Below are 7,270 nucleotides of genomic sequence, written 5' to 3'. Positions count from 1 at the left end.
TTTGTTAGGCGTAGTTGTTTTCTAGTTATAACATATTTTTTTGAGGAGGCCACTCCCCCACAACCCTCAGGGCAAGTGTTTTAAGTTATGCCCGGGGGGAATATAATGTTTTTTTAGAAGGAAGTGTAGTAGAAACTTCAAAAAAGGCTCATTCGATTGGAAATTAAAAGGGATAGTGCCATTTTTAATTGTCTACATTGATGGGAGGGAAACTAGCCCCCCCCCCCACGCCGCGCAGTCCTCCAAATACAACCCCTCAAAATTTTGAGATAGCTATATTGTTCAACGTAGTTGATTTCCAAATAGAAAAAATGTTTTTGTGGAGAACCCTCCCCCACAACACTTAGGGCAAGGGGTGTAAGTAATGCCCTGGGGGCATAGTAGGTTTTTTAAAGAAGTCTGTGTCGTAGAAACTTCAAAATGCTCATTCGATTAGAAATTCAATGGGCTAGTGCCCTTTTTACTATTAGAAAGTGATTGGGGCCACCTAGCCCCCCCACTCCCCTAAGTCCCCCATCCCCATCCAAACAAACTTTTGATATAGTCATTTTGTTCAGTGGTGTTGATGCCCAGATAGTCAATATCTTTTGATGAGGACACTCCCCCACAGCCCTCCGGGTCTTAGTTGTCAGTTATGGACTTGGGTTATTTAAGGATTTTATACAAAATAGTGTCTTAGAAACTTCAAAAAAGGCTCGTTCGATTGGAAATTCAAAGGGCTAGTGCCCTTTTTAATAATTAAAAGTGATTTAAGGGCTCCTAGCCCCCCCCCCCACGCCCCTCATTCCCCCCAAAACATCCAATCAAAATTTTGAGATAGCCATTTTGTTCAGCGTAGCTGATTTTCAGATAGAAAATATGTTTTTGAGGAGGACACTCCCCCAAAGTCAAAAGTGATTGGAGGGCAAATAGCCCCCCCCCCCTCTCACGCCCACCGTTTCCCCCAACACAGCCCTTAGAAATTTGGAGACAACCAATTTATTAAACGTAGTCTTAAGTTCTGGAAATTATGTTTTTTGAGGATGATAACTCCCCCACAGCAATCAGGCTAAGGGTTGTAAGTTATGCCCTGGGGGCATATAAGGTTTTGTATAGACAACACTGTCGTATAAAATTCCGAGAGGGCTCATTTGATTGGAAATTGAAAGTTCTAGTTCACTTTTTAAGCGTCAAAAGACGCTTAAAAACGCTTGGAGGGTAACCAGCTTCCCCCCCTAAACCCTATTTTCCCAAATGCTTCCAATAAAAATTCTAAGATAGCTATTTTGTTAAAAATAGTTCAAAGATTATATAACAAAAATTCTGGTACTTAAAAAATGCACCAGGGCCCCGGGGCACGCGGTATCTGTAATTCACTTGGTGCTTATCTGGATATTCTTTAAGGGATGCTCGTTATTATCTTCCAAGAAGGATCATTTGATTTGAAATTGAAAGTTCTAGTTCACTTTTTAAGAGGCAAAAGAGATTGGAAGGCACCTAGCTCCCCCTCCCTCCACGCCCTTTTTTCCTCATACCCATCCGATAAGAACGTTGAGATAGCTTTTTTTTAAAAATAGTTCAAAGACCATATAACGAAAACTCAGGGCTCAACACAGCCCCCGAGGGCAGGTGATGTAAGTTATGCCCTTGGGGAATATATGGTTCTTATTGAAGGTACAATAACTATGTCTTTGAGGATGACTTAATTCCCCACCGTCCCCGGGGGAAGGTCTGCAAGTTATGAACTTAGCCCAATGTTTACATATAGTATGGGTTATTGGCAAGTATACAGAAGTTTTTAGGGGGGATTTTTTTTTGGTAGTTGGGGGGTGGGGTGGGTCGGGTGTTACGTGGGAGGATCATCCATGGAGTTTTCATGGGGGGAAGGGACATTGCTTTGAAGGGGTGCTGAAAGTAAGGAGCAACATCAAAATTTAAAACGAACTGAAACTAATACGTATATGATTGGGTTCACCCCCTACTCATTACCTCGCTCTATACGCTAAAGTTTTCTTTTGTACTTTCATCAGAGCTATTTATTCCAATTAACGGCCTTTTGTGATTAAGGGGTCATTCTTTGAGAATTGGAACAAAATTTGAACTTAGCGTAGAGAGTAATGTGTTAAATAAGGCGCAAACTCCCTAATATACATAATAAAAATATACGACTGTAGAACTTCGTTGTGTAAGTTAAATTGTAAGTTACGTCTAAACAGAATTTCGAGAAAGACATTTAGAAGAAAAAGAGTAAAATTAATATGCAAATTTCGTTTTAGTTATTCACGTACGGTGAGCCAAAATAAAAGCTGCATTAACTCAAAAATGTTTAGAAATTATATAAGAAAAAAACGAGTTTTTTTTTAACTGAAAGCAAGGAGCTACATTAAAACTTAAAACGAGTAGAAATTATCCCGTATATGAAAGGGGCTGCCCCCTCCTCAACCCCTCGCTCTTTACGTTAAAGTTTGACTCTGTCTCACAACTTGGTTTTTAAAACAATAAAAAACTTTAGCGTAAAGAGCGAGGGGCTGAGTAGGGGGTTGATAATAACGGATACATAAAAAGAATCAAATTTTTATGCTGATTCCAAATATATGAAGTTCATTAAGTTTAATGTTACCTATCAAAATTATGAACCTTAGAAAATGTGCCTGGTTTTCGAAAAAGAGGGGAAAGGTCCCCTAAACGTCTCGTAGTCTTAATGAAAAACACAACGACACGTTCAGCATTTCAGAGAACCATACCCTAAAGTGATTCTAGAAGACCAGGAGCAGGCTAATTTGAATGGAAATCAGAAGTTTTAGTGCCCTTTTTGAGTGAAAAAAAAGGTTGTAGGACAGGTGGCCCCCCTCCCACGTCACTTTCCCCCCACAGTTGTCGCCTCACAAGTTTGCAATCGCCCGGTTGTTGAGAATAGTCGAAAGGTCCAATAACTATGGCTTTGGGGATAAAATGACCCCCTGAAGCCACTAGGGAAAGAGCTATAAGTCACGTAATTTGCCCATTGTTTATGTATAGTATTTTTTATTGGGAAGTATGCCGATATTTTATTTTGTGGGGGGGGGGGGATTTTCTGGGATATTTTCAGCGGGGTTGGAATTGTCTAGAGGATTTTCTGTGGGGGGGGCGAGTTTTTTTTTTACCAGCAATTGTCCAACCAAATTACAAGTTGGAGAAATACTTTTTATTTTTTTATTAGATTTTTTTTAAAAAGCATTTTTAACTCAAGAATAAAAGTCAAATAAATATTTGAGGTGGGAAGAGGTTTGAACCGTTAACCCCAAACCCCTTTAGATGACGTCATCTATGACACCGGCTAGCATTTTTCTCTTTTACTGTTAATACCGGATAGAGAAGCCATTGATTTTACATGACGTCATCACAAATGAATTTTCTAATTTGACGGATAAAATGGAGAATGGTGTTGAATGACGTCACCACAAGCTTGCCTATTCTGGCTTTCTATGACGTTGCTTCTTGCATATAAATGAATGTTTCCAGTGAATTTATTATTAGTTAACAAGTTAATTCAAAGCAAACAATATATCATGCCCAGTACAGTTCTTGAAAGTTTCGGGAAGGAAAAAGGTGTATGGTGTCCTGTAGGAGAGAAGAGAGCAGTGGTGAAGAAGGTGAATATCGTTGTACCTATTGGAATTTCTAAGGTAGGACCTGATGCTAAAAAAGTACAGATGGAACAAAAGGTTGACATTGTTTCCAAAATTGAAAACAAAACTGGTAATAAACAGATTGATCCGTTCAAGAAAATAGCCAATGAGATTGCCACAATTGCCAAAATGCTATCGATATTTTATAGATCCCCAGGAGTGAAGAAAAGATTCAGATTACGGAAGAAAATAATGGATTCCATGCGAAAAACAAACTCACTTTCGGAAAAATTGGAAAAATATCAAAGTGAAATTGGACAACGTAATTTAAATGGCATCTTATCTAGTTTTTATTTTCAAATGAAAAAATTGAGTTCAACCATCGATAACTTGACAGATGAAGTGGATCTGGCATGAAGGACTGGTCAATCGAAAAAGAAAATCGAAAAGTTTGAACCTTGTTTTTGGGATTTTTCTCATTTTGATTTTTTTATTGATTTTAATTTTTTGAGAATCATTGGCAAAGGAGGGTTCGGTAAAATTCTTTTAACTGAAAGGAAAGGAACTGAAGAACTTTATGCAGTGAAAACCTACAAGAAGATTAAGGACGGTGTAGATTTAGATGATGCAATTGAATTCGCTATGGCAGAGAAAAATGTCCTATCATTTTCCTCTAAATCCCATTTCCTAGTCGAGCTATATGCCTGCTTTCAGACTAATGATCGATTATATTTCATTATGGAATATGTTAGTGGTGGAGATCTTGCGTTTCAGCTTTCACAGAGCGGTAAATTCAAGGAGCAAGTTGCAACTTTTTATGCAGCTGAAATTGCTGTAGCTTTGTTCTTTCTACATTCTAAATGAGTCATCTACCGAGACCTGAAGTTAGATAATGTGCTGCTGGATCAAGACGGACACATAAAAGTGGCAGATTTTGGGATATGTAAGCTTGGCATTCTAGGGGATAAAAAAACCGACACATTTTGCGGTACACGTTATTTCCTTGCACCAGAGATAATATTACACAAGCCGTATGATAAGTTGGTCGACTGGTGGGCATATGGAGTTATTCTATTCCAAATGCTTACTGGGATACTACCTTTCAGGGGTGAATCTCGGTCAGAACTTTTTTCTGCAATCGTTGGGCAAAGTGTCTCCTTTCCCATATTCGTGTCAAAAGACGCCAAAGATGCTTGCGAAGGGTTCCTCACGAAAGATCTAAATAAAAGACTTGGCTGTGGGCCAAAAGGGAAAGATGACATTAGAACTAATCTTTTATTCCAAGATATTGATTGGTCAAAAATTGAAACTAGACAATCCAAACCCCCGTTTCAAGCCAAAAGTTGGTGATGAGAAAAAGGCAGAGAATTTCGATAAAAGGTTTAAAAAGGAGAAGCCAGAGTTAACTGCTTTAAGTGAGCCTGAAAATCGTATGGTGCAGCAGCTTAGCGGTGATGAATTTGAGGGATTCGACTATGTTAATCCTAACTATTAGATCAATTTTTTTTACATTGTAGTGAAGTGACAGGAGCATATCTCAAGAGTGAATTTCTGTGAACTGAATTAGTTGAAATTAAATGTTTTGTTCTTTTATTTGTGTTAAAAGATATTAAATAAATATACAAAGAACCCAAATGTTTTAAATTATATAAACAAGAAGTAGTACAAAGAGAAAGATTCTTAATAGTTAGGAGGTCATATGTAAGATACTTCAAGGGAGCAAGCTTTTCGGTAAAACTCAAGTCAGTTCTTCGGTGCCTATGCTGGGCCTTAGCAGTGGCGTCAATTCACAAAAATTTGGAGGAGGGGACAAAATGTATTTTTCAAAATCAAGGGCAACTTTATTGTCCTTTTAATATTTCAGTGAATAACCAGAAAAAAAAATCAATGAACATACCGGAAAAAAGGTATTTTTAAAATCTAAGGGGGGGGGGGAGGCTAACAGGGGGGCTAATGATAATGCCCCTCCTTCTTCAACTCCAAATTGTAATCATTAGGTAAATATAAGGAAGACAAACACCATTAGAGGCAAAATATTTAATAGGGGTTGGGTGTATACAAGTCACCTTATCTTTCTTAGCAATGCAAGATGACGATGGAATCTCTGAAATAGAATTGGCTCAACTCCCGGATCTTGAAATTTTCTTTTAATAGCTCTAGTATTTCTTTGTATACTTCTGGTCTATTCCTTTTTATTAATTAACTAAAATGAACAAAATTAAAAAGGTGGAAAGTGAGAAATGAATTGGAATGACGCGTTACGTTACGTTAATAGAACTTCGTTACGTAAGTTAATTCGTAAGTTACGTCTGAACAAAATTTCGAGAAGGCCATATATATATATATACATATATATATATATATATATATATATATATATATATATATATATATATATATATATATATATATATATATATATATATATATATATATATATATATATATATATATATATATATATATATATATATATATATATATATATATATATATATATATATATATATATATTAAATTATTTCATAAGAAAAATTATGACTTTAAAATTATAATAATAATATTATTGTTGTGAGAACATTTTAACATATATGAATAACTGATATATATTAAAACACTAGAAAATTATTATAAAGATATTATATTTAGTATTATATATATAAATTTAATAGGCTATTATACATAATAGCGGTGTTAGTAGTTGGTGGCAAAAGAGAAAACCTTATGATATCACAAGATTCTGATACAAATATTAATGTAATCAAATCCTGTAACATTATAATATATAAATAAGTCCTATAAAATAAATTAAGACTTAATAATCATAAAATTATTATAAGGTTATAATACTAACACTGAGGGCTAGGCCGCGTTTTAGTGATGAAGTATGACAGATTCTTAAAGATTGTGTTATTTGTCCGTCCATCTTGGGCGAAACAAAAAAGCAGGTCGTCCCAGAATGGAATAGAATAAGGTCATAAGGAAGGACTTAAAACTTCAAAGGGAAATTCTACTCCGTTTAATCGGAAATAAAATTCGCGCTTTCTGATGATATAAGTTTCATTAAAACTGGATATTTCTATCTCGGTACGAAACGGGAGAACTTAAATGGTTTTTCTAAGATTTCCAGGAAATTAAGTTTCGGCTTTTGGTTTCCTGCTCTTTATTCGGGTCTCTTATCCAAGCTCTACAAGTTATGTCAAGACAGCGCAATCAACTCTAAATGGTTTGGTAACAGGAGCTAAAAAAGTTTGTAATGGAAAAAATAGGATGATCCTTTAATGCACTGTATCCAGTAAAGGAACTGTTTTCTAAAAAAAACTATTCATTTAATCATAAAATTAAACTCAGACTAAAATTAATTATAAAATAAAACACAAACGAACTCACTCTATTTCGAACTAGAGAAGGGTCTGTCCAATACAGCGCAACAGTTGACGAAGAAAGAACGACGGCTTTCAAACCGAGCAAGGTGGCTGGAGGTGTCGATGGCTCCGAAACAGTCTCCTCTCTCGTCCTCATTGTTTCATAAATGGGACGGCCTTCTCCTTTCGAATTATGTGCTCGTAAACTAATAACGTATTCGGAATTCGGTTCTAGAAGAGCAGATTCAGTGTGTATAAATTTTAAAAAAGGATTCAAATAAGGGAAAGGTAATAGCAAAAACTGATAATAATAATAAT

At 35.9% G+C, this 7,270-nt stretch overlaps 1 pseudogene; it reads left to right on the top strand.

The window, feature by feature from the left end:
* Positions 1-3,527: 3,527 nt before the first annotated feature.
* LOC148952281 (protein kinase C, brain isozyme pseudogene) lies at positions 3,528-5,082 on the top strand (annotated as a pseudogene).
* The last annotated feature ends 2,188 nt before the right edge of the window (positions 5,083-7,270 follow it).

Source organism: Artemia sp. Qi Xiang Cuo, chromosome 5 (assembly GCF_049724085.1).
Source record: "Artemia sp. Qi Xiang Cuo chromosome 5, ASM4972408v1, whole genome shotgun sequence".
Lineage (NCBI taxonomy): Eukaryota > Metazoa > Arthropoda > Branchiopoda > Anostraca > Artemiidae > Artemia > Artemia sp. Qi Xiang Cuo.
Note: the sequence above shows the minus strand (reverse complement) of the source record. Positions and strands in the feature narration are given on the sequence as shown.